Source organism: Vulpes vulpes, chromosome 1, assembly GCF_048418805.1.
Source record: "Vulpes vulpes isolate BD-2025 chromosome 1, VulVul3, whole genome shotgun sequence".
Taxonomy (NCBI): domain Eukaryota; kingdom Metazoa; phylum Chordata; class Mammalia; order Carnivora; family Canidae; genus Vulpes; species Vulpes vulpes.
In genome coordinates, this window is record NC_132780.1 from 74,415,465 (window position 1) to 74,443,239 (window position 27,775).

A 27,775-nucleotide genomic window follows, 5' to 3' on the forward strand; every position below is an offset into this window, starting at 1 on the left:
AGCAGGCTTCCTCCTGGGATCAGTAGCCCCTACTGTCCTATCTCAGGTCTCTTTCACCCAGAGGAGGGGTCAAATTCTCAGCTCCATATCCCCCCAATTGGCTGTTCTGAGCCTGACTGAGCCTTCAGAGCGGATATCTAGGGACTCCGAGGTGGCTCAGCGGTTGAGCGTTTGCTTTTAGCTCAGGTCGTGACCCCGGGGTCCTGGGATCAAGTCTCACAACTAGCTCCCCACAGGGAGCCTGAGCCTGCTTCTCCCTCTGCCTATGTCCCTGCCTCTCTCTGTTTGTCTCTCATGAATAAATAAATAAAATCTTAAAAAAAGGATTAATATCTAGATGGAAACACTCAGGAGGTATTTGAAGAGGAATGAAGTTCTACAGAGAAATTAGGCCTGAAAATGAAGATTCAGAGATAATAGAGCAGAGAAAAGATGTGAGATGTTGGAGGGATATCCTGTGGAAGCATTGCAGCAGGACCAAAGGCCAAGCTCTGTGTAATGTGGCCACTAACAGGTATTCCTAGTGGGTCAGGAAACATGTGGAGAGAGAAACATAGCCTTTCCATATGTCCTGTGGTATGGGAACATGCTATTTAATTAAAGATGCATAATTTTGTATTTTAATGCTATGAAAACCAAGTTTTTGAATTATAAATTTTTAATTGCAATAAAAGAATTTTATATTTGTAAGGGTCTTTTTCCAGCTCTAAGGACACTTAGCAACAGAATCAACTTGCAATATGAACATAAAATGATTGTATTTAAGATACTAAACCTAGAAGTGTCACTTAATAACATGGTGATTGAAGTGTTCACATCAGGGGCCCTGACTGGCTCAGCTGGTAGTATTTGACTCTTGCCCTCAGTCATGAGTTCTAGCCCCACATTGGGTATAGTGATTACTTCTTAAAAAAAAAAGTCCAGATAGCTTAAGCATTATTTTAAATTCTTTTATCAATACCAGCTCCTAAAAGTCTCATGATTTTGAGAAAAATTAGCATAAACAAAAAAGTTTTAATTAAAAAAAATTCTTATCTTTATATTCAGCAAAATGTCAAGTGACACAGGGGGAAAAAATAAATTCAGCATCTGGGATGAGTAAAAGAGAAACAAACGACCCAACCCTTTCCAGCTGTCATATGCCCAGTCAGGTCCTTTGATGAGCGGACACTGTCAGCATTGCCGCAGCTTCTGGGGCCTTGCTTGGTCATCTCTGAAGGATTCTGCTGACTTCTGCAAACTTTTTACAGGGAAAGATGTAAGCTTCTCTACTACTCACAAGGTATTATATTTCTTGATGGCATCATGAGCATTTCCAAGTAGAGACTGATTTTTTTCACATGCTGTGGAAAATGGAGTATGAGGAATCACAAAGTAGATGCCACACAAAGACCTGGCCTCTGTTGTGGGAGGAAGAAGCTCCTATTGTCCTGGGAGGGTGTATTGGTGAGCTCAGGTCACCATAACAACGTGCCACAGACTGGGAGGCTTACCCAGTAGATAGTTTTTGTCTTAGGGGACTGGAAGCCTAAAGTCTGACATTAGAGTTCCTTCTAAGGGCTCTCAGGGAGAATCTGTTCCAGGCTGTTTGTCCCCTAGTATATTAGTTAGTTTTCTCCAGAGAAACAGGACCAACAGAGTGTGTGTATGGAGAGAGAGAGAAATATTTATTTTAAGGAATTGACTCATGAAATGTGGATGCTTGGTAAGTCCAAAATCTGACGGAGTAGGCCAGCAGGGTGGAGACTCAGGGAAGAGTGGCAGATCGAGTCCAAAGGCAGTCTGCTCCTGTCTCTTTCATTTACTGAACACATTTTTGTGGAAGGTCCACCAGACTCTTATGGTAGGCAGCCTCAAAAGAGTCTCAACGATCCTCTGCTCCTAGAATTTATTCCCTTGTATAACCCCCTCCCTTTGAGTGTGGGCTGAATTTACTGGATTGCGTTTAGTGAATAGAACAGAGCCAAAGAGTTGGATGTCATCACCAAGGTTGCTCTAAAACCACTGTGTTTTCCATCTTAGATGCCCTGGCACTCGTCCTCTCTCCCTCTCTCTCATCCCTGCTGTCACATCATGAGGATATCTGGGCAACCACTGGAGAGTTCCTCATAGCAAGGGCTGGGATCTGCCTGCAAAAAACATGGATAAGCTTGGATTTTACTGAAATCTTCTGAGGTCTGCCAACAGTCACATGAGTGAGCTCTGAATAAGTACTGCCCTGGCTCATAGCCTGACAGCAATCCCAGGAGAGACCCCAGTCAGAGATACCCAGCTAAGGTTGTGCCCTAAACGAATGTTTGCTGTTTTTAGCTACTAAATAGTGGGGTAATTGGTTATGTAGCAGTAGGTAATGAGCACAGATTTGTATTAGTAATTGGGAACAAAAATAGTTAACAGGGCACATCTTGGTTAATGAATCACCATCCATACTCTCCTCCCAAGTAAGAAACCTGATTCCTACCTTAAAAAAATGGGTGCCCTGGGGAGTTCCAATGTCCGGGGTCCCAAATGACCCCATATCTTTAGCATCTACTTTGGGAGGTAACCCACCATCCTTCGCTGTCTTCTCTTGGTGTGTTTTCTTTTACCTCCCTGCGTTAGTAGCAGTTACTCTCTTATTACTCCAGTTATGATGTTTACTTATTAAGTTTATTATAATAAATCAAATTATATAAATATAAATTTGTATAGTAATACAGTACTGTAAACTTCTGGATGGCAGAGTGCGGAGGTCCCCTAATTGTGGCTTCAGCACAGCCTGCATTAGGGACTCCCGGTCTTGCAGATCCCACTGGAATGCAGGAGGTCCCTCTTGAGATGATGATGATGCAGATGCAAATGGATATGCAGGCTGGGGCATTTTGACTCATTGTGATTCCAAGGAAACTGTAGTTGTGTGTGTGTGTGTGTGTGTGTGTGTGTGTGTATGTGTGTGTGTTATGGAAAGTGATTGGTGCTAGTTGCAAATTTAACACTTTAAGAAAGGGATTCTTTGGGATGCCTGGGTGGCTGGCTCAGCAGTTGGGTGTCTGCCTTTGGCTCAGGGCATGATCCTGGAGTGCCTGGATCCAGGCTGCATCGGGCTCTCTGCAGGGAGCCTGCTTCTCCCTCTGCTTGTGTCTCTGCCTGTCTCTGTGTGTCTCTCATGAGTGGATAAATAAATTCTTTAGGAAAAAAGAAGTGATCAGCCTTTAAAAAAAACAGAAAGGGATTCTTTTATTTCATAAATTAGGAGCAAGGAAAAATAAGAACCAATAAAGGGCCACTCCTTAAAAGTGATATCAAGCTATAGTTTTACATGAGCTTTGCCAGATTCACATCAATCACTGTTTAGTAATCATTTATGGAATTCCTTCTGTATGTCAGGCTGTGGGAAATAAAAAAATGTGAACCACACCATGGGTGTCTACTGTTGAAGAATTCATAAATCAGTGGGGGAGAGGACCCGTAAGCAAATGATTACAACACAGCAAGTGAAGGGTTAAGGAGCACTATCAGTTAGATTGGCTATGATCACATTTCCTCTCTCTAAACCTGGTCCTAGGCAACCCACTTTCTGTTACTATTTTTTTTGTCATTTTTAAAATGACATATAGGGGATCCCTGGGTGGCGCAGTGGTTTGGAGCCTGCCTTTGGCCCAGGGCGCGATCCTGGAGCCCGGGATCGAGTGCCATGTCGGGCTCCTGGTGCATGAAGCCTGCTTCTCCCTCTGCCTCTCTGTGACTATCATAAATAAAAATTTAAAAAAAAGTAAGAAAAAAAATAAAATGACATACAAATGAAACCATACGATAGTTACAGTCTTTTGTGGCTGGTGTTTTTAGCTTAGCATGATGTTTTTGAAATTCATTCACGTTAGCTATCATTCTTTTTTATTGCCAAGTAGTATTCCATCACACAGACATGGTACTATTTACCTGTTCTCTAGTTGATAGACATTCAGGCTGTTTCTAGTTTGGGGCTCTAATGAACAGAGTTGTGATGGACATGACAGCCTTGTCTCTTTTCTGACATACGTTTTTATTTCTCTTGGATATATATCTAGAAATGGAACTGAGTGGTCATATGATCAATGTATTTTTTAAGATTATTTATTTGAGAGAGAGAGAGAGAAAGGATGGGAAGGGGCAGAGGAAGGAGAAAGAAACCCTAGAAGACTCCTCACTGAGCTCAGACCCCAATGCAGGGGTTGGTTCCACAGCTGTGAGATCATGACCTGAGCCTAAACCAAGAGTTGGACTCCCAACCCATGGTGCCACCCAGGGGCCCTTGATCAATGTGTGCTTAACTTTATAAGAAATTGACATACCTTTTTCTATAATGACTGTGTCGTTTTCCATTTCCAGCACAACCATATGAGGCTTTCACTTGCTCCACATCCTTACTGACACAGTGTTGTCCATCCTTTTTGTTTTCATCATTCTAGACAGGAGGTAGTTCTATCTCATTATTCTAACTTGCCTGTTCCCAATACCTAATGATGTTGAGTATCATATAACTCTTCCGTGTGAAGTGCCTGTTAAAATCTTTTGCCCATTTTAAAATGCAGTGGTTTGTCTGATTATTTAGTGACAAGGTTCTTAATCTATTTTGGATACAAGCTCTTTATCAGATAAATGTTTTGTAAATATTTTCTCCCAGTCAGTATCTTGCTTTTTCATACCTTTTTTTTTTTTGCTTTTTCATTAAAATTTTTTTTTATTCATTATTTGAGAGAGAGAGAGAGAGAGAGAGAGGACATGTGTGCCAGTGGGGAGAGAGGCAAAGAGAGAAGGAGAGTGAAAACCTCAAGCAGACTCCCTACTGAGCATGGAGCCTGATGCAGGACTACTAAATCCCAGGACATTGATATGACCTGAGCTGAAATAAAGAATTGGATGCTTAACCAACGGAGCCACACAGGCTGCCCCTCATTCTCATTTTTAATGGTATCTTTTAGAGAACAAAACATTTTAGTTTCAAGGTCTAACTTATGTTCTTCTTTTATAGTTTGTGTCCCATCTAAAAATCTTTGCCTACCACAAGAGCACGAAGATTCTCTTATTTGTTATATGACTTTAGTTCTTATATGTAGATCCATGATCCATTTTGAGCTAACTTTTATGTATGATATGAGACAAAGGTTGAGGTTCAACTTGCTTCTGTTGGGACAGCTAGTGATTCAGGCACACTGGCAGAGGGGACTCTCTCTCCTCCAAGGAACTGCTTGGCAACTTTGCTGCAAATCAACCATGCAAAGAATTTTGGGGTCAATTCCCAGGCTGTCTACTTTGTGCTCTGGGTCAGTCTGTCAAATCTGCCAATAGCCCATTGTCTTGAATATCGCCAGTGAATATAAAGTTTTGAAATCAGGTAATGTAAGCCCTTTAACTTTCTTCTTTTAAAAGCTGTTTGTCTAAGTTCTTCACATTTTCAGATAAATTTGAGAATCATTTGTAGTTGATTCCTATGAAAAACAAATTCTGGGATTGTGACTATTTAAACCTATGGACCAATCAAATAAGAGAGAATTGCCATCTCAACCTTAAATCTTCCAACACAAGAATAATTAATCTGTCCATTTATTTAGGTTCTCTTTAATTTCCCTCAGAAGTGTTTTATAATGTTCAATGTTTAGGTCTTACACATCTTTTAAGTTCATTCCTGGGGTTTTTTTTGATGCTTTTGTAAATAAGTGTTTTAAATTTTATCTTTCAATTAATCATTCATATAGAAATACAGATAATTTTTGTTGACTGGCCTTATATCTTACAACCTTGCTAAATTCATTTATTAGTTCTAGAATATTTTGAAAGATTCCTCAACAATTTCTGTATTAGACAATGATGTCTGTGAAAAAAAGGCAGTTTTATTTATTCCTTTCTAATCTGTATGTCTTTTGTTTCTCTTCCATTATCATGCTGTGTAGGCCCTCCAGAACAATAATGACTAGAAACGAGTGTAGATATACATGCCTTGCTCACAATCGTAGATAGAAAGCTTTCATTCTTTCACCGTAAGTATGATGTTAACCAGAGGTTTTTCACAGCTACTCTTTATCAGGTTGAAGAAGTTCCTTTCTATTTCTCATTTATTAAACATTGATTTTTAAAATCATAAATAGGTATTGAATTCTATTAAATTTTTTGTATCTATTGATATGATCACATTTTTAGTTTTTTAGTCTGTTGATATGGTGAATTACATTAATTTTTAAACTCTGAAGCCAAGGGCACCTGGGTGACTCAATGGTTGAGTGTCTGCTTTTGGCTTGGGTCGTGATCCTGGGGTCCTGGGATGGAGTCCCGCATCTAGCTCCCTGCAGGGAGTCTGCTTCTCCCTCTGCCTATGTCTCTGCCTCTCTCTGTGTGTCTCTCATGAATAAATAAATAAAATCTTAAAAAAAATATTTGAAGCCAAACTTGTATTCATGGAATGCAAGTGAAGACTTCACTAGAATATGCTGTTCTTTTTAGACATTGCTGGATTCGATGTGGTCACATCTTTTTTTATTTTTTTTTTAAATTAATTAATTTATTTATGATAGTCACAGAGAGAGAGAGAGGCAGAGACACAGGCAGAGGGAGAAGCAGGCTCCATGCAACGGGAGCCCGACGTGGGATTCGATCCTGGGTCTCCAGGATCGCGCCCTGGGCCAAAGGCAGGCGCCAAACCGCTGCGCCCCCCAGGGATCCCTTTTTTTTTTTTTTAATTTATTTATTTATTTATGATAGTCACAGAGAGAGAGAGAGGCAGAGACACAGGCAGAGGGAGAAGCAGGCTCCATGCCCCGGGAGCCCGACGTAGATGTGGTCACATCTTGTGAAGACTTCTTTGCATCTTTAATCATGACTAAAATAGATCTTTCCTTGCCAGGTCATTGATTAGCTTTAAGAGCATAGTGCTAACGTCATAGGATGAGTTATGAAATGTTCCCTCCACCTTTACTTTCTGGAAAAGTTTATATAGACCTAGTATTGTTTCTTCCTTAAAGCTTTGATAGAATTCATTGTGAAGTCAAAGACCTAAGCCTGGGATTTTCATTGTGGGAAAATTAAAAATTATAAGCTCAACTTCTTTAGTTGATACACATTTACTTATATTTCCTTTTTTCCTTGAGTCAGTTTTGATAATACATGTCTTTTTTTTTTTTTTTGATAATACATGTCTTTAAAGGAGTTTTTCCACTTCATCTAAATTGTCAAATTAATTAGCATAAATTGTTAATAATATTCCCCTATTATTATTTTTTAGAGACTTTTTAGAGAAGGTTTATTTATTTGAGAGAGAGAGAGCTTGCAAGCAGCAGGAGGGGCGGAAAGAGAGAATCTTCAAGCAGATGCCCAGCTGAGCAGGGAGCCAGACGCAAGACTTGATTCCATGACCTATGGGATCATGGACTGAGCTGAAACTGAGTCCAATGCTTAACCAACTGAGCCGCCTAGGGGGCCCTTCCCGATTAACATTTTAACATCTGTAAAGTCCATAGTGATGCTCTGTCATTCATTCCAGTTGTTGTTAGCGTGTGTAGCCTCTCCTGTTTTCTGGGCACTGGGTGCTCCTGGACGCTGTGCACATGTCAGCAGCGGGGACTGGAGAAACGGCAAGACTGGCAGGACTCTGGTGCTGGGGGCAGCCTGCTGGGGAAGCCACCAGAACCAGGAAGAGTAACTCTCCCTTTCTGCAATGTTCCCCAACCTTTCACAAGGCTGAACATCAAGCCATGTGCCAAAGGAAAAATGATACTTACCTATTATTTAACTATGTTAAGGGCCCAGGTCCATTTTCATAGAACTGGCAAAAAGTTTGAACTTAGAGCTGGAAGGCAGTAAACCAATAACTGGCACAGGGTGCTTTGTTAAGCGGCAAACGCTAATTGATGTATGTTAGACCTTTTTGGTTTATCTTCCAAGTGTCTTAACCCCCTTTTCCCTTTTTCCAAGCCTTTCTCTGTGTTGCAGCTTGGGAAATTTCTTGAGGATGCAAGACTTTTTCTTGGCTCTGTCCAATATCTGTTGTTAATCTACTCAATGGATTTGAAATTTCAAAATTGAAATTTTTTGTTTGTTTGTTTCTAAGGAGCTATTTGGATCTTGTCACACCTATTTTTTTCATGATGATTTCTATACCTTAAAATATAATTTTAAATACCCTTATTTTATCATGTCTTTCCAATTCTGCTATTATCTCTGCTTCTTGATAATTGTTCTGTTTGACGTGTCTGTGGTGAGTTGTTTTCCCTTGTGGTTTATCATTTTTGTTTGTGAGCTTATTTGTTTAGTTTTTTTTTTTTTATTTTTTTACTAAGAAAGTTGTTTTGTATTTTCAACTAAGAATATATCTCTGGAGAGTATTTTATATTTTCTTCTTCTAGGCAACTAGAAATTTCACCAGCCTGAGACTAGTTTTCATGCTAAAAGTTTAGCTTGGAAATTCTCACATAATGAGAGACTCCACACTCCTATATGGCACAGGTTTGGAACTTCAATATTTCATGGGGGGTGTTTTTCCTGGACCCTGGGCAGAGTTCACTTTATTCTTGCTTTCTTGGGAAAGTAGGGAGAATTTTTAAGCCCCCTTTTTAATGAAAACACAGCTCATCCAGAGTTTCAGTTTGTTGAAGGGTTTCAGTTCCAGCTCCTTGCTTCCTGTGGGCCCAGACCCACATCTTCTCCCCTTGCTTTAGTGTTAAAATCCCATCCCTAGTCTGTGGGGTCCACATCCATATCTAATTCCTGCCCTCACCCCATATCTGTGATGTCAACTTATAAGTTTACTACTCACTCTGACACCAGAAGCTTTTGAACTCGTCTATACATTTAAAATAATTTCTGCTATCTTTTATCTGATATTTCTATGTGATTGTGAAAATATTATAAGGTTGGGAGTAAGTTTTACATTAGCTCAGTATGCCATGTTTCTGGAACCTGAGTTTTAGGTCTTTCATCATTCTAGAATTTACAGCTGAAGATTTTAAGCAGAAGAGGGACACAATCAAATTTGTTTTACAACAATCACTCTGGCAGATCTAAGAGTGAATTTTAGAAGTAAGTGCGTCATGGCTGAGGGATCTGTTAGAACGCTATTGCAACAGCCAAAATTTAAAGATGATGAGAGGGGGATCTCTGGGTGGCTCAGCAGTTTAGCACCTGTCTTCGGTCTGGGGCATGATTCTGGGGTCCCGGGGTCAGGTCCCACATCGGGCTCCCTGTGTGGATCCTGCTTCTCTTTCTGCCTGCCTGTGTCTCTGCCTCTCATAAATAAATAAATAAATAAATAAATAAATAAATAAATAAATCTAAAAAAAATAAAGATGATGAGAGAGTGAAAGGTCTCCCTCTCTCTAGCTCACTCAAGGAGAATCCTTGCCCTTTAAGAAAGGAAGACTATGAATTGGCATAGTCAAGGGAGGACTCAAGGAGGAGGTGACACCTATTTTCGTCTTTGAAAAATGGAGAGGAATTATTTGGATGGTGAGAAAAGTAAAACACCTTGTTTTAGGGTGGACAGGCACAGCATGAGGCCAAGAAAGAGAAGTGGTAGGGATGCACCTGGCTTGTAGTGAAGGCCTGAGGAGTAGGACAGCATGACCAGAGTGGAGGGCCAAGTAGGGGGCAGTGGAAGATGGGTGGAACAACCAGTGAAACCTGATTGGGGAGGCTGTTTAATTCCCTACAAATATTCTCATTACTGGTGATTACTAATAGAATTCTTGGAAACACAGTCCTGGGCTTTGTAAGTACAGAAGCCACAAAGGGTATTTTGTTTAGATTGACATATGAAGGAAGTTGGATCCAAAAATGGAGTTGTTCCAATTTTCAGATCATCTGCACGTTCTGTTGACATGAGAATCTAAGTTTAAATTTCAGAAAAAAAAAAAAGCATGTTTGGCAATTGATTAAAGTCAACCACCTCCAACTATATCAAAACAAACAAAGGGTTGGTTTGGTTGGTACCCACTGTCGTTTTTCACTTGGTTTTAAGATTATTTAGTAGAGAGCAGGATACAGATGGGTGTTTGATTTGTTTCATACTTTTAAAAAACGAGATTGGTGGGTGTTTCAAGAGAAACTTCAGGATGTTTTATTTTTCCCACTAAAAGTTGCATAGACAAAATTATATGCATGGAATAATGTCTCACAAATGTGCTTCTTTCCACAATCATCAAATATTTTGGAGAGTTTGAGTAACCGTTCCATCTGTTAAAGATAAGTCACTCAGTAACCTCTGGCATATGCAGAAATCAGAATGGAAATAAGGAGACAGGAAAAGTCTTAGGTGATGAATGTACCATACTGAGCAGAAAGAGAAGCCAAGAGAAAGAGATGCTTTTTATTTTTTTCTTTTTGAAATGATGAGTAGTTACAGAGTGGCTCAATTCTAGGGCAGCATTGTTTTGGCCGTTTATCTTTCTTAATACACTGGTGAAAGAGATAAACACACTTTTATTAATTTTTTGTGTATAGAGTTCCAATAAAATGTTCAAATAGCAATTTTTGACTCATAGACTACCAGCGGATGGGTGTCTTTGACTGTGGCAGGCACTTAATAATCTTAGCCCGATACCAGGCCTGTGGCCAGGAGGAACTGATGTATGTGCTAAACCATAATAGATGGGCCTTTTCTTACACATCTGGGTGCATTCAGTCGTTGAAATGGTGCCAGACAGAGAATAGACGCTCAATGAAGCTTTGCTGAATGACTGAGTATGTGTGTAAATGAACATATAAAAGATTAAATTAGGTTTCCATGAATATATATTTAGATAATAGGTTATGTACAAATTTAGATAATAGGTTATGTACAACAGGGGCTATAAATTGAGTGAATATTTTATCCAGAAAAACACTTTGAGCAAAGTGGAGTGAATCTAAGCTTCATTTTACCTCCTCAGGTGGGAAAAGTAAATTCACTTGAAATTCTGAACTTTCCAGCTTTTTATTGGTTTCAGTGTGTTCCCTTCTCATTTGCGGTAGGGCACAATGCAGCCTCACACCTCTGTCTATTTCAAAACATCAGAAAATTGTGTCAAGAACCCCTTACATCTGGCAAATTGGAACAGGTGCTGTCTGTCTCCACATTCTGGCGATGGGACCCACCCTTGGGGATGGGACCCATATTCAGGAGATGGGATCCACAGGCAGACAGGCAAGGCTCAGATCAGCAGGGTGTGCATTGTTTTTTAGAAGGTCAGCTCTGAGGACCTGTGAGGACAGTTAGAGATGGCAGAGAAAAGAATATGGGAGGCAAGATCCACTGGGAGATTTGGGTTCTAGTCCAAGCAAGACATGATGAAAACCTGGACCAGGCTGGTGGCCACAGGGACAGAGAGGAGGATATCTGAGATGATAGGATTGGGGACTGACAGAGTATGGGTGCTGAGGCAGAGGAAGGGTGTAAGATGAAGCCCAGGTTTCTGGTGTGGGTGACTGGGGACTTGTGATTCAGTTGCCCAACACAGAAAAGTCATGAAGAGAAAATCATTACAGGTACAAGAGCCGCTGGGTTACAGGGTGAAGTCATAAAATCCTGCTAATGTGACTCATGGTCCTCAGATCTCACTTAAAGCTTGCTGTTGGACCTGAAGGTCCTTAGTGAGGAGAAAAAGATATTTTTTGTTTATAACTGTGCTAAATATTTGTTATTTTTGATGCTGTGCAGCACTTAGCTTCCCTTCCTATGTCTGGGCACCCTCATGAGGTAGGACTGGTTAGGCACAGAGCCCTGCTTCTCACTGTAGGAGTGAAGGTGGGCTTCTCTCTCCCCCCACATTCTGGCTGCAGGATTCCAGCACGTTCCCTAGGTTCAGTGTTGGTTGTTGTAATTGTTAATTATACATTTCAACTTGGCTAGGCCACAATACCCAGATATTTAGTTGAACACTAGTCTGGATGTTGCTGTAAAGATATTTTTAGATGAGATTAACATTTAAGTCAGTAGGTGTTGTGTAAAGCAGATTACCCTCCACAATGTGGGTGGGCCTCACCCAATCAGTTGAAGGCCTCATGAGAAAAAAGACTGATGTTCCCCTGGAAGCAGAGGGAATTCTGCAAGCTGCAACATCAGTTCTTCCCAGAGTCCCCAGCCTGTCGCTTGCTATGTGGAGGGAAGACAGCCAGAGTCATTTTCTGCTGCTTGCAATTATGAGCATTGCTTAATACAATAATATATGCTCATTGTTGACAAATCACAAACACCAGAAAAAGTGAACACAAAACAAAACAAAACCCCAAAATTCACATATACCCTGATACAACTAATTTAAACATTTTCCCATTTTTCCCTCCAGATTCTTCTATACGTGCTTTACACAGTTGCATTCATATGTGTCTGGTGTTTTATTTTGCTAGTTCATTGAGCATTCTATTATTATTAAAGCATTTAGATGTGTCTTTTCAGAACATGAAAGACTCCTAACTGTGGGAAACGAACAAGAGGTGGTGGAAAGGGAGGTGGGCGGGGGGTTGGGGTGATTGGGTGATGGGCACTGAGGGGGGCACTTGATGGGATGAGCCCTGGGTGTTATGCTATATGTTGGCAAATTGAACTTCAATAAAAAGAAATTAAAAATTAAAAAAATGAAAAAATAATCATGTGAAAAAAATAGATGTCTTTTTTTAAAAAGATTTTATTTATTTATTCATGAGAGACGGGGCGGGGCAGAGGGAGAAGCAGGCTCCCCGCAAGGAGCCTGATGTGGGACTTGATCCCAGACCCTAGGATCATGCCCTAAGCTAAAGGCAGGGGCAGCCCAGGTGGCTAAGTGGTTTAATGCTGCCTTCCACCCAGGGCGTGATCTTGGGGACCCAGGATCGAGTCCCATGTCGGGCTCCCTGCCTGGAGCCTGCTTCTCCCTCTGCTTGTGTCTCTGCCTCTCTCTCTCTCTCTCTCTGTCTCTCATGAATAAATAAATAAAATCTTTAAAAAAAGCCAAAGGCAGATGTTCAGCCACTGAGCCACCTAGGCATCCCTAGGTGCGTCTTTACTGATCATCTTACTGATACTCTTGGTCCTATTCCAGTATTTTTTTTTAAGATTTTATTTATTTATTCATGAGAGACACGCAGAGAGGCAAAGATGTAGGCAGAAGGAGAAGCAGGCTCCCTGTGGGGCAGTTGATATGGGATTCAATCCCAGGACCCCAGGATTACGACCTGAGCTAAAGGCAGATGCTCAACCGCTGAGCCATCCAGGTGCCCCTATTTCAGTCTTTTTGATGCTTTTTAGGCTTTCTGTTTGTTAGGCTGCCTTTTTAACTTCTTTGTATATTTCTTTGTTTTCTTGCCATCTGCGACCTAGGCTATATTTTTTTTTTGCTTTTATCTCCCAAAATGTTTTGGAAATAGACACCCCATTTAAGTCTGCATGAGGTTACCTTTAAGTTTAAGACCCACGTGGTTAAAATCAATTTGTCTAGTTGCTGAAGTTGAGAACAGATGTACAGATGTACAGATCTCCTTTCCCCATACTGTCTCCCTGGTTTTCATATAATATCCTAACATATGTTAAGTATTTGGTCCTATATTTTCTTAAGAATAATTTTTTTTTGTTTTGAAACCATAGCCCAAAAATTATGTATGTGTTCAACTGGTTTTAATACCTACTGCATGGCATTCCTATTCTTTGAAACGGTGCTTTCAGGAAGATATTAGAATGGTGCATTTTTTTGAGTCCTTGTCTATTTGAGACCATTTTGTTACTTTCACACATGAATGACAAGTTGGCTTGCTTGAGAAGTGTTCTCAAGCTATTAATAGGAAATTTTAATGGAGGTGAGTCAGACTTCCTTACTGTCTTACCAGCCATCCATTACCATGCTGGCTTAGATGACAGGGAGGGATGATTCAAAAGGGTGGTTTTCAGTCCAAGCTCATCCACTCCAAAGTCAGTGGAAATTCCCTCACATTCTGGCCCATGGTACTCTCATCTCTCTAATGTCCAGTGGTGTCACAAGTTCTCATATTTCTGTGCACACTGACAGGTATTCCAATGGACAGCTCAGAGAGGGTCTACTGAGTAAGCACTGGGATCTATCGTCACATCACCTCCAAATGCCAGCACTGTGTTCCTCAGCTCCTCTGAAGTCCTTAGCTTCATTTGCAGTGGTTACTGTAGATTCAGACTTCTTTCATCTGTATTAGTCAAGCTCCGTGGTTACAGGTTCGCTGAAACTAACTTGACTTAGTGTAAATGAAAAACAGCTATCTTAGAATACGGGAAAGCTTCATGGAACCCAAGAGCAAAAAGACATAACTGGGTCTTAATAGAAAAGTGAAAAGTTTTTAGGGTCCTCCACTTCTTATTCTGTGTCTCTCTGCAGTTGACTCATAAATGTGAACAGAGATTGCTGATGTCTACCAAGTTCTTGGTCTTTGCCCCAAGGACCCTTGGAGAAAGGTATCCTTTAGCATCTCCCCAGTACATATGAGGAAGCAGAGGCCTAGGAATTAAGTTGTCACTCCATTTGGAGGTTGCAAGCACAGAATTTGGACCTCCAGCATTGACACCCCTAACCCTGTGTACTCAGGTGTAGCTACCTACACATGTAACTTAATAACAAATATAATGTTCTAATTACAAAATCAAGGAGGAATAAAAGAAAGTAGTTTATGAAAAAAATATTTAAATGCTGAGGTATAGCTATACTGGAAGACACAGGAAATGGTTATTTGCACTTACTTATAATAAATGTCTATTCTCACAACGAGTAAGAAAAGCAGATGACACTCCATAGAAAAAGCACGGAAAGAGAAAGAGTCAAGTCATGAGTAAAAGCTAGAAGAAATAACAGACCAAAATTATTTATTATTTATTTATTTATAAGATTTTATTTATTTATTTGAGAGAGGGAGGGAGAGAGAGAGAGAGAGAGAGAGAGAGAGAGCAAGAGAGCACAAGCAGGGGGAGGAGCAGAGGGAGAGGGAGAAACAGATTTTCTGCTGAGCAAGCAGCCTGATGTGGGGACTCGATCCCAGGACCCTGGGATCATGACCTGAGCCAAAGGCAGATACCTAACCAGCTGAGCCACCCAAGTGCCCCCCAAAATTATTTATTTGAAAGAAGGAGGGGGAACACTTTTTTTGAAGTCATGATATGTGTCAAAAACAAATTATAGACCTGTGAAAATGAGGAAGTATGATTTCCTCACAGGTGAGCTATGAATTCACTTATAAGCATGCTGTCAAATAATTTCCTGCCTTTGACATGGGACAGTGGATTGCCAAAAGCGTATCTCCTAAATTGATTTCCTTAAAGTCACTCTGTAGTAAATGAAGCTTTGGAGGCTGTGGGCTTCGGTGGGCTATGGGGCAGAGAGGATGGAGTGGAGAGAGAGACAGTAGGACAGGGCGAGAGGCCCTGGGCAGACCCCTGGTCCAGTGTCAGGAAAAGACTAGAAAATCCTGGCCACAAAAGAAGAATTCCAATATGCAATTTCATGATGCCTTTCTCATCCTTGAGTGACAAAATCAATATACATCTGATAACAATCATAGGAAGTATTCTGAAAGAATCCTTTTAGTGAAATTAAACTCCAGCTTTGTATTCATGTCTCTGCCAATTTAATAAGTTTCTGGTTGGAAGGCAGTTCAAAGGAGACGCCAGACAGCTCTGTTCATAGTTGCGTGTGCAAATTGCAATAGCAGAGTGAGGAAGGTGTGTGCTCTGGCCCCTTGAATACCACAGGCAGGCAGCCCTGCTGGAGGTGACCTCATTTTTCCCCAATAGTGAGCAGCTTCTTGGTACACTTTCAAAGACAACAGAGGAGTCTCCTCTCAATTTACACGGTAGTTGTATTCCTGGAAAAGTCGGTAAATGTGAAAAGTGTGAAAAGAAACAGTTTGCATTTAGATGGAATGTGGAGTTCTAGGCTGGGATATTTGTAAAATAGCTTTTTTCACCTCATGAATGGCTGCAGGGCAGTTCTTTCTCTCTGGGTCCTGCGCACACATTGCAGGAGGCCTGGCATCAGACTCTCACCCACTAAGTTCCAGCAGCTCACCCCTCCCCCATCACAGTGACAATAGAAAAATGTCTACACCGGGTTCCAAGTGGCCCTCAGGGTGATGCTGCCCGGAAGACCCCGTGCATTAGAGAAGTCCGTTTGATTCCCTTCTCTAGGATACAGGCAAGCATGGTGCACACAGATCCTTGCACACACACACATATGCAATTTTGGCTTAGACAAACCTGTTCCAAATGTGTTTGCTAAGCAACTGTTTCCTTCTCTAATTTTTATTTCCCATCTTCCTAAGTTTTTTTTTAATTGTGGTAAAGGCTCATAACTTGACCTTTTAATTTTTTTTAGATGTATGTATTTATTTTAGAGAGAGTGGCACACACGAGTTGGGGCAGGGGCTGAGGGAGAGAGAATCTCAAGCAGACTCCCTGCTGAGCATGGTGGCCCCACTTGGGGCTTGATCTCACAACCCTGAGATCATGGCCTGAGCTGAAATCAAGAGTCCCACACTTAACCGACTGAGCCACCCAGGCGCCCCCATAAATTTACCATTTTTAAGTGTACAGTGCAGTGGCATTCAGTGCACTCACATTGCTGTGCATCCATCCCCACCATCATCCCTCGCTTTTGTATATTTGACATTTATTTAAATTTAGAGAAAGGATGTTAAAGGTAGTACAAAGAATTTTTTTCTCATGAGCTAGTGAAGAGAAGGTTGCTTGCTGTAACATTGTATCAATCCTGAACACTTTAGTGAGAAATTCTAGTAACTAGGACATTCTCTTAAATAACCCCAAAATAGCCATCAAAATCAGGAAATCAATACTGGTAAAGTACCATTGACTGGCCCTCAGACCCATTTAAGGCTTGCCAGTGGTCTCCATACTACCCCTTACAGAAAGGTCCAGTCTAGGGTGAGGCGCCACATCTGGCTGGGGCGGGGGAAGGACAAGACTGGCCTGGGACATCTGTCTTTTGTCTTCATCCATCATTTCCTCAGTTTGTCCTTGACTTTCACCATCTCTGCTCTTTTGAAAACTACGAGCTGGTTGTTTTCTAGAATGGCTCTCAATCTGGATCAGCCCGGTATTTCCTCCAATTATTTCAGGCTATGCTTTTTGGCAGTCATGGTGAATTTTTCTCACTGTGCCTGCTCAAGTGGTATAAGATTTCAATTTGGTTCATTATAGGTGGTGTTAACTTTGATCATTTGATTAAGTGTTGTCTTTCGGGTTTCTCTATTGTCAGGTTGTTCTTTTTCTTTTGTGATCAATAAGACTTCTGTGAGGAGAGACTCTGAGAACGTGTAAATACTCCATTCCTTATCAAATTTCACTCACTAGATAGTTTTAGTAATCTATTACTATTTGCTGGCTGTTCTCATGATTACCATGTTGTCAAATAGTGATTTTCTAATTCCAGCGTTTATTAGTTGGCATTTCACTGTAAGGAAAGCTTCCTTTTCTCCCCATTAGTTATTATGTCATTTCACTGTGTCAGGATAGACTCATAGATACTTTTTTGTTCAATGGGCTATCATCTCTTACTGTAATTATTTGTTTCAAGGCCACATTATTTATTTTGCCCTGGATTTGTACAGTGTGGGGCCCATTGAACTGGCTTCGGTGTCCTTTTAACACATCCCTGTCATGCACTGGGATGTTCCCAATATTCTGGCACAAGATGTTCTAAACCCATCTTGTAATTTCCCTGTCCCAATCCTAGGATTACCCATTTCTCAAGAATCTCTAATTATTATTATTTTTTTTAGTAGGGAATATTTAGAAACCAAGATCAAGATTCCAAGGAGTGCACATGGTTCATAGCATATCACTGCTTTCAGATAGAGTTAGGCTCACTCTATCCATCTATCATCCATCCATCCATCCATCCATCCATCCATCCATCCATCCATCTACCTATCTATCCCTACACACCACACACATCATGCATGTATGAGGCATTTACATTTATTTCTTCAGCTGTATATTCCAAACCATGAACTCATATCAATACTTCGAATTCCAAATCTAATACCACAAAGTTTATTCTAGTTTATTTGTTTTCTATATTTGTAACTTCCTTCTCTGAAAATGAGGAAACTGGCTCCCATTTTTCTCAGTGTGTCTACTTATTGCTTTGGGGTCCTCTGTAGGTAACCAGCCTGCTTTGTCCCCCACCCAGATGCCTTCTGCACCCTGCCTGGGTTCTGGTCATGGACGGTGGCCTTGCTTGCTCCCCCACTTAGTGGCTTTCAAACCAAATCATTCAGGAAGGATGGATGACAGGGAGGTAGGGAGGCAGAAACTTCCTCCAGTTGGATCCCATTTTTGTGTTATTTTAAATTACTTGACTTTAATTAGAAATTATGTGTTTCAGACTACAGAGCACCTGCTGTGTCTGGATACTGTGCACACTTTACACGCATCATTGCATTTAATCCTTCTCTGAAGTATGTAATATTATTCTTTTATTCATCTTAACAAAGGAGGCACCTGAACCTTAGTTTCCATGGTAGGTGACACCTCTAAGACAGGAACACAGTATGTTTTCCTCCAAGGATCATCCTTGATATTAATTTTTAAAATTAAAAAATTTTAAGTATTTAAGTATTTCCAATATGGAACACCTCCTGGATATATGTCATCTATGTTTCAGCAAACATATTTTTATCTTTGCTCTTTGAGTTTATATTTTGCATTCTGGCGAGCAATACAAAGACAGAACTTACTATCTTCTCAGGATAGTAGAGCTCCTTTACAAAATACAGCCTTTGGATTAAGTCTCTGAATGTCATCACTGCCCAGGATAGTGTCTGCATATAGGGGGTACCTGCAATCGTTTTACACAAGGATGAATGAATGATCTATACATCTACAAAGCAAGTGATGGTAATGAGGTAGAAACAGTGCTCACCAAAACACAGTTATTTTTCTTTCACTGATATATGGGAGGCCACACTTCTCTGCTCCCTTGCAGCTAGATGGGATCTCACAATAAGTTCTTTTTTTTTTTTTTTAAGATTTTATTTATTCATGAGAGACATAGAGAGAGAGAGAGAGGCAGAGACATAGACAGTGGGAGAAGCAGGCTCCTTGCAGGGAGCCCGATGTGAGACTCGATCCTGGAACTCCAGGATCAAGACTTGAGCCAAAGGCATATGCTCAACCACTGAGCCATGCAGGCATCCCTCATGACTAGTTCTTGTCAAAGAAATGTAGAGAAGTGGTGACTGGTGAGAAGCCCCAATGGTATGTCCTAGTCACTCTTGTCCTGCAGAGGCAAGTCCCAGATAGTACAGCTACAAGGTGGGGAAGGCTCTGGCAGTCTGGCACCCTACCCCTACCCAGTCTTTCCCACCCATTGCCTTGCTGACTCACAGGAAATTCTTTGTGTGAGACATGAACCTTTGAAGCCACTGAGATTTTGAGGTTATCTTGTTTCTGCAGCATAATCTTGCGTATCCTGACCCATATCTCTCTTCTCTAGTTTCAGAGTTATGACTGAAACAGAAGAAAGTTCTATTCCCTACCCAAAGTCCAAACACAATCGAATCGTCAATGTGAGCAAATGCTGGTTGTGAGATTTATAATAGAAACAGCGTTGTGAAAACATTCATGTAAAAGGGAAGTGTTGCAGAGTGCAGGAACATTAATTAAAAAAGAAAAGAGAAGAAAAAAGTGCCCAGACTCGTGGGATGGAAGGAGTACTGACAGAGTTGCCTACCTTGTCATCTCGCACGAATCATTCCTGAGAATGATTCCAGGTTCTAACTTCTCTGATTCCTGGAATGCCAATTCTTTGCCACATTTTCTCTTTAAAGAAAATACTGATTTTGTTCATAGCTTTGGTTTTTTTTTTTTTTAGGGCTCTAACACTTTTTCACTTATAGGAAGGTGAGATGTACAATTTTATTCAGCATCTGGCTAGCTTAGTACTTCCCTATCAAAGATAATTTTACTGTCACACTTAACCAAAAGTCATTTCAACAAGGAAATAGTATTTAAGATTAAATTAGGAAGACTATTTCCTTCATTCAATGTGCTTTTCAACATTATTCCCATGAGAACTTATTATAACAATTTTATGTGTAGAAGAATAATACAATGAATTCTCATAAAATGTCATTTCTATTTTATAAATTAACATTTTGTCATACATGATTTATTTATTTTTTCCCTTTGCTGAGGTGTTTTAAACCTAGTTTCAGACAGAAAAACATGGAAAACTTTTGTTTCCTCAACATTTCACCCTTAAATGCTTCACTGAACATACCTTAAAAATAAGGATAGTTTCTTTTTTTTTTATGTTCCAAATGTGATGGGTTTATTTTATTTTACTCTGATGCAAAATCAAAGGTTTCCACTACAGCACAGAGACCAATATATTATTAAAAGGTCATGAAAGGTGTGGGACATGGAGGATGTGATGTACAAACTGGAAGGCTGGGTCATTTCCTTTGTAACGTGACACTACATTGTCGCTGAGGAACACATTTAAAATAACACTGCGGAACTCAACTGAAATGTGGCACAAACATGACAACTTCCAGGCACGCCTTCAAGTACCTCCCTCAGGCTGGACTTGCGATCTCTAGACTTCAGTGTGGGGAGGATTACAATTCTTTGGAAGAATAAAAAGTTCACACTTTTGAAATTTCACAGAATTTTTTTGTTTTTGTTTATAATTTTTTTGTATATTTTTTATAGGAGTTCAATTTGCCAATATATAGTATAACACCCAGTGCTCTCCCGCCAAGTGCCCCTCTTAAGTGCCCATCACCCAGTCACCCCAACCCTCCGCCCACCTCCCTTTCCACTATCTCTTGTTCGTTTCCCAGAGTTAGGAGTCTCTCATGTAGTGTCACCCTCACTGATATTTTCACTCCTTTCCCCTTTATTCTGTTTCACTATTTTTTATATTCCCCAAATGAATGAGACCATATAATGTTTGTCCTTCTCCGATTGACTTACTTCATTCAGCATATTATCCTCCAGTTCCATCCATGTCGAAGAAAATGGTGGGTATTTGTCGTTTCTAATGGCTGAGGAATATTCCATTGTATACATAGACCACATCTTCTTTATCCATTCATCTTTCCATGGACACCGAGGCTCCTTCCACAGTTGGTCTATTGTGGACATTGCTGCTATAAACATCGGGGTGCAGGTGTCCCAGGGTTTCACTGCATCTGTATCTTTGGGGTAAATCCCCAGCAGTGCAATTGCTGGGTCATAGGGCAGGTCTATTTTTAACTCTTTGAGGAACCTCCACACAGTTTTCCAGAGTGGCTGCACCAGTTCACATTCCCACCAACAGTGCAAGAGGGTTCCCCTTTCTCCACATCCTCTCCAACATCTGTTGTTTCCTGTCTTGTTAATTTCCCCATTCTCACTGGCGTGAGGTGGGATCTCATTGTGGTTTTGATTTGTATTTCCCTGATGGCCAGCGATGCGGAGCATTTTCTCATGTGCTTGTTGGTCATGTCCGTGTCTTCCTCTGTGAAATTTCTGTTCATGTTTTTTGCCCATTTCATGATTGGATTGTTTCTTTGCCATTGAGTTTAATAAGTTCTTTATAGATCTTGGATACTAGCCCTTTATCTGATAGGTCATTTGCAAATATCTTCTCCCATTCTGTAGGTTGTCTTTGAGTTTCGTTGACTGTTTCTTTTGCTGTGCAAAAGCTTTTTATCTTGATTAAGTCCCCATAGTTCATTTTTGCTTTTGTTTCCCTTGCCTTCATGGATGTATCTTGCAAGAAGTCGCTGTGGCCAAGTTCAAAAAGGGTGTTGCCTATGTTCTCTCTAGGATTTTGATGGAATCTTGTCTCACATTTAAATCTTTCATCCATTTTGAGTTTATCTTTGTGTCTGGTATAAGAGAATGGTCTAGTTTCATTCTTCTGCACCTGGATGTCCAATTTTCCCAGCACCATTTATAGAAGAGACTGTTCTTTTTCCAGTGGATAGTCTTTCCTGCTTTGTCAAATATTAGTTGACCATAGAGTCAAATATTAGTTGACCATAGAATCCACTTCTGGATTCTCTATTCTGTTCCATTGATCTACGTGTCTGTTTTTGTGCCAGTACCACACTGTCTTGATGATCACAGCTTTGTAGTACAACCTGAAATCTGGCATTGTGATGCCCCCGGCTCTTGTTTCCTTTTCAATATTCCCCTGGCTATTCGGGGTCTTTTCTGATTCCACACAAATCTTAAGATGATTTGTTCCAACTCTCTGAAGAAAGTCCATGGTATTTTGATAGGGATTGCATCAAATGTGTAAATTGCCCTGGGTAGCATTGACATTTTCACAATATTAATTCTTCCAATCCATGAGCATGGAATATTTTTTCATCTCTTTGTGTCTTCTTCTCACAGAAGAATTTTAAGGCCAAAACATAGTGGGTTTTCTTCACCTCCAGGGACAAATTGGATGCTTTGCTCAAAAGCACATTAAGCTTCTAGTTCAAATCCCAACCCAACCTTGTGACCTCCTGCACTGAAGTTCTTTCCGTTGATTAAAGCTGATAGGGTCAGTTTGACTCCTGGTTGAAGGGTCTGAGTATATAACCCAGTCCAACTGGGCTGGCATTATTTACTTCAGCAAATAGAGAAGTTCTACAATCCAGCTTGTATTTAGCAGCGATGCCAAAACAGGTATTGTTACTGCCGGCTGTCCATGCAAGGTTTATTGATGTTTCAATCTTCTCATTAACCTTCTGGTAGATAGACCCTCCAAATTCAATGCCATCATTCACATGAGTGTGCAGCTGAAGTCTGCAGCCTTGTAGCCCAGGGCAAAATTATTCTGTGACAGTTTGTATTTGGCTGTGTCAAAACTCATCTGATGGCCAGCAAGCCAACCTTCAAAGGCTAACAGCCCAGCCATAGATGATTGGTCCAGAAAAATCTATATCAACATTACTGCCAACACTGAAACAATCTTGTTTATAGGAGGCCTTCAATTTTCTACTCTTCTTTCCTGTGTTCGGTACAAATATGGTATCGAGAGTCAGTTTCAACCCTTCAGCCAACTTATTCTCCAAAGAGATTTTTGTTCCAAGAGTATTGTCTGTGTTCTATTTCTGGGTGAAGGTAAGTCCATAGTTACAGACCTTATATTTGGTTTCTAGGTTGCCTGACGCATTCCCTGTATCAGTGTAAGCATGACCAGAAGTAGAAAATTCCACTCTACTACAAGACTTGGTTCTCAGATCTATTTTGACCATGCTGAATCTATATCCTTTATTGAAGACATCCTTGGCGGCCTTTCCTAGGTCACAGTAAGTGAGTGTGTTACACATCTCTCCAATCAGAGGGCCTGTCTCCACTCCCCCAAGGCAATGCTGAAGGTCTTCCAATAAGAATAGTTTCTTACATTACTATGGTACCATCTTCATGCCTAACAAAATAAACAGTATATTTCCTTGAAATATCTGAAATCCAGTCCATATTTAAATGATCTCAAAGATGCATTTTTATTCTTAGTTTGATTTGGAATCTAAATGAAGTCCCATATTACATTTCATTATTCAGTTTCTGGTTTGTGTTAATCAATTTATTTTAAAATTCATCTTGATGTGTTTCCTTTTACTTTTTTCCATTTTAAAAAAATTCTACTTTTCCAAATACTTTCTTTCCTTTTTTTTTTTTTTCTTTTTGGTGGGGTAAGTCTGAGCAAGATTCTCGTCTTATATCTGGGAAGCCTAGTATTTTTTTTTTTAAGATTTCATTTATTTATTCATGAGAGACACACACAGAGAGAGAGGCAGAGACACAGGCAGAGGGAGAAGCAGGCTCCATGCAGGGAGCCCGACGTGGGGCTCGATCCCAGGACCCCAGGATCACACCCTGGGCTGAAGGCGGCGCTAAACCGCTGAGCCACCCAGGCTGCCCGAAACCTAGTATTTTTTATTTTTTAAAAGCATCTTCTAAATATAAAATATATATTAGTCAATTGCTTTAAAAAAAATAAATCATTGAAAATATCTAGCTAATAGAGTGCTGAAGAGTAAGAGAAAACATTCCTTGGATAATGTGACTTAAGTTTTATGTGTTTGCCAAGTTCATCTGGGTCAGAAAAAGAAGCTCTCTTTTGTTATAAATTTTTATGTGTGGGCACCTGGGTGGCTCAGTGGCTGAGCATCTGCCTTTGGCTTGGGTCGTGATCCTGGGGTCCTGGGATCCAGTACTACATAGGGCTCCCTGAGGGGAGCCTGCTTCTCCCTCTGCCTATGTCTCTGCCTCTCCCTGTATCTCTCATGAATAAATAAATAAAATCTTAAAAAAAATTAATTTTACGTGTGATGGCCTTCCTTCAGAATTAGGACTTTTCTTACTCATTCCTTAAAGAAGTTTTCTAGTCAAAAAGAAAAAGGGATAAAAGCCCATGTTTGTTTTTAGCAATCTTTAGAGACAATATAATGCAGTAGTAGAAAAAAATACCAGTTGGAGTTTTAGGGAGTTAGTTAGATACCTGGGTTTAATTCTGCCTCTATGTAAAACTACTAATTTGAGTAAGTCCTGTACATTATCCGAGCTTTCACTTCTTCATGAGAAAGGCTGACCTAACTGATGGACAAAATATACCTGGAACATTTTAAAATTCTGTCATGATATGTAACCCTCCAAAACCCCCCAGACCAATGAAATTCTTTTTTGTCTCCCCCTAAAGCTATACCAATGTCTTCCTTAGGCTTCCATATGACGGTTGTTCTTCAAAGCAGGTTCTTTGGTGCTGGGAACTAATTTCCCTGATGCTGCCAAAACATTTTAGTAAATACTTTCAGACTCAGTCTACAAGACACACAAGAAAATAAGTACTAATACTTGATGGCCACATCCTGTATGATTTAATAAGTATTTGTTGCAGGTCTGCTACTTAGATGAACTTTGCTAAGTGCTGGGGTTGCCAGGGCAGAGGTGGATGTGAAGATGAATGAGACAAAGTTCCTGCCTGCTACAGAACTGGTGATCTGGTTGGAGTGGGGATGTGGGCACACACAGGTGACAGCTACATGGAACGAATAAAACCTCTGGCGGGGGGTGGAGGGGGGTGGATATCTTCCACACAGCATTACTATCTCCAAAGCTAAGATCCTTCTATAACTTTATATTTTGAGGAGGATAAAGTGACTCCCAAGTAATAATTATCAAAAGTGATTCTCCTGTCGTCACTAGATGACACTAGGTTGAAGCCAAAACAAACACACTATACACTCAGTAATTTAAATAACTAATAAATGAGCCTTTAAGAAGTAAGGATGTTGGGACACCTAGGTGGCTCGGGGTTAAGCCCCTGCCTTTGGCCGGGGGAGTGATCCTGCGGTCCTGGGATGGAGTCCCACGTCAGGCTCCCTGCATGGAGCCTGCTTCTCTCTGCTTGTGTCTCTGCCTCTCTGTCTGTGTCTATCATGTATAAATAAATAAAGTCTTTAAAAAAAAAAAAGAAGTAAGGATGTTGCAGGGTTTATAAGGAAACAAAGGAATTTCACTATTTTTGTTTCCAGATAACCCCAGTGAAATATTCTAGGGTGCAGGTGTTTCCAAGGGGGTTTGATTTCTGCTGAGTATCTTTTCCCCAGCATGTTAAAATGATTCCTTCACAGTCATACCAATCTCTTATGTCGACCAGAGATTTTAGTAGTTGGCCATTTGTTGATGTACCTTGGTGCTCACCTCTGGCGAAGACACTGGTTAGAGGAAAGACATTGTTACCCCCCACGCAGCACAGAAGCTTGTCCTATTGGACATAGCAAGTGTTTCTTGAAATGAGTTGATCAGTGACTGTCGTGTGCTTGTTACATTGCTGGGGTAACCCCCGTGGTTTGTGCCAAGAAGAAAGGGGTCACCTTGCCAAGCACTGAAGAAATGTTTGTTGGGCGACACTGAGTGACATTCAAAACCACATCAAATTCATTCTTGGCTTCACTATTAGGAAAGGTAATTTCCATTGTATGTATTAAGGCTATGAAAATTGCTTCTGAATGGAACAGACAATAGTCACTGAAGATTATCAGCAGTAATTTAGACTCACTGAATTAATTTAACCTGCATCGAAGTTTGGGAAGGTAAAGAGTTATCAGTGATGTCAAAGCAATTCAGCAGCATAAGCTCGAACTGCAGGAGTCTGATAGATGCTCCTTTAAGAATCCTCCTAACGAGGTTTGTTTATAAACAAAACAAAATGAAACAGTGAAAACAGTCTCACTTAAAAAACCACAGCACAGACCTGAGATGCATTAAAGTGACTCAAATAAAATTTGCTCTCATTCCATGGTTTCCTAAAATGATCCAGCAATGATTATCAAAAGGGTTAGGAGCTAGAACCAACAGGATTTTTTGTCTATTTGTTTACAGAGAAAGGGGGGGAAGGGCAGAGAGAGAGGGAGAGAGAGAATCTTAAGCTCCACGTGCCCAGTGCAGAGCCTGAGTTGGGACTCAATCTTTGGACCTCAGATCAGGATCTGAGCCAAAATCAAAAGCCAGAGCTTAACTGAATGAGCCACCCAAGTGCCCCAGAACCAACAGGATTTATTTATTATCTTTTTAGATTTTTTACATTTATTCATGAGAGACATAGGCAGAGACATAGGCAGAGGGAAGAGCAGGCTCCCCTTAGGGGGCCCGATGCGGGACTCGATCCCAGGACCTGACCCAAAGGCAAATGCTCAACCACTGAGCCACCCAGGCGTCCAGAACCAACAGGATTTTGAATCTAGCTTAGCTGTTCTGCACTTTGAAACACTTCCCTCCCCAGGCTGCTGCTCCTCAGATGGAGGTGAGAGGTCCAGAAAGGCAGCTTTCTCCCCACTCCCCAGCTCTACTTGCTGAGAACCGAAGAGGAGGAGGGCCAGGTTATCTAGGGTAGAGGGCACAATTGGCTGGAGGCGGGTGTGATCGCAGAGACAAGCCCCAATTGCACAGTCTAAGCCAAGACTGGAGCTGAGCAGCAGTGCTGGGCCATCAGCCTCATAGGCGCCACACCTACTCCTGCCCTGGCTCAGCTGGAAAGGAGAGACCAGGGAGGGGGATTGTGCCACTAGGCTTGATTCCTGAGCTCCGACCTTCCCTGTCTACCTCCCAAGGCTGACAACGAATAAAGGAGATCCAAGAAACCCCCTGGGTGGCCTCTCCTGTTCCCTTTTTAAAGACTTCGTTTATTGGTTTATTTATTCATGAGAGACACAGAGAGAGACAGAGACACAAGCAGAGGGAGAAGCAGACTCCCTGTGGGGAGCCGGGTGTGGGACTCGATCCCAGGACCCCGGGATCACGACCTGAGCCAAAGGCAGATGCTCAACCACTGAGCCACCCAGACGCCCCTGGGCTCCTGTTTCAATTCCCCTTCTCCATCTGTCAGCCACTCTTTTTCATACTTGCTGTCAGTAGACTTTGCTCAGTTAACAGCTTTGATTTGCACGCAGCAAGTTTCAGAAAGCTGTGTGAGGCACTGCTGGTACCTCCCATACCTGTTTTTCCTCCTGAGTGTTAGAACTCTCCAGAGAAACCCAGAATAATGACTGGCTCTCCCTGCGGCAGACTGGGGACCCGGAAGTCCCACACACTGTCATTGAGGGTGGTGAAGCAACACGTCCTTGAGGCTGATGGAGCCAGTCGTCTTCAAGGTTGGTGAAGCAACAAACTGGAAGGCGTTCCTGCCATTTGTGGAGCTGCCCGAGCAACCTGCTGTGACTGAGTGGAGGGCCAAATAAAGTCTCCTGCTCAAGCCTTTGTTATCTTGAGTTTTCTGTTACTCAGACTTAATTAATGTAGGAGCTGTGGCCTACATTGCTTAAGTTGAAACAATTCCATCGTTTGAGCACTTGCTCT

At 41.1% G+C, this 27,775-nt stretch overlaps 1 pseudogene; it reads right to left on the reverse strand.

Moving 5' to 3' along the window:
- Positions 1–22,321: 22,321 nt before the first annotated feature.
- Positions 22,322–23,247, reverse strand: LOC112935122 (non-selective voltage-gated ion channel VDAC3 pseudogene; annotated as a pseudogene).
- Between the last annotated feature and the right edge of the window lie 4,528 nt (positions 23,248–27,775).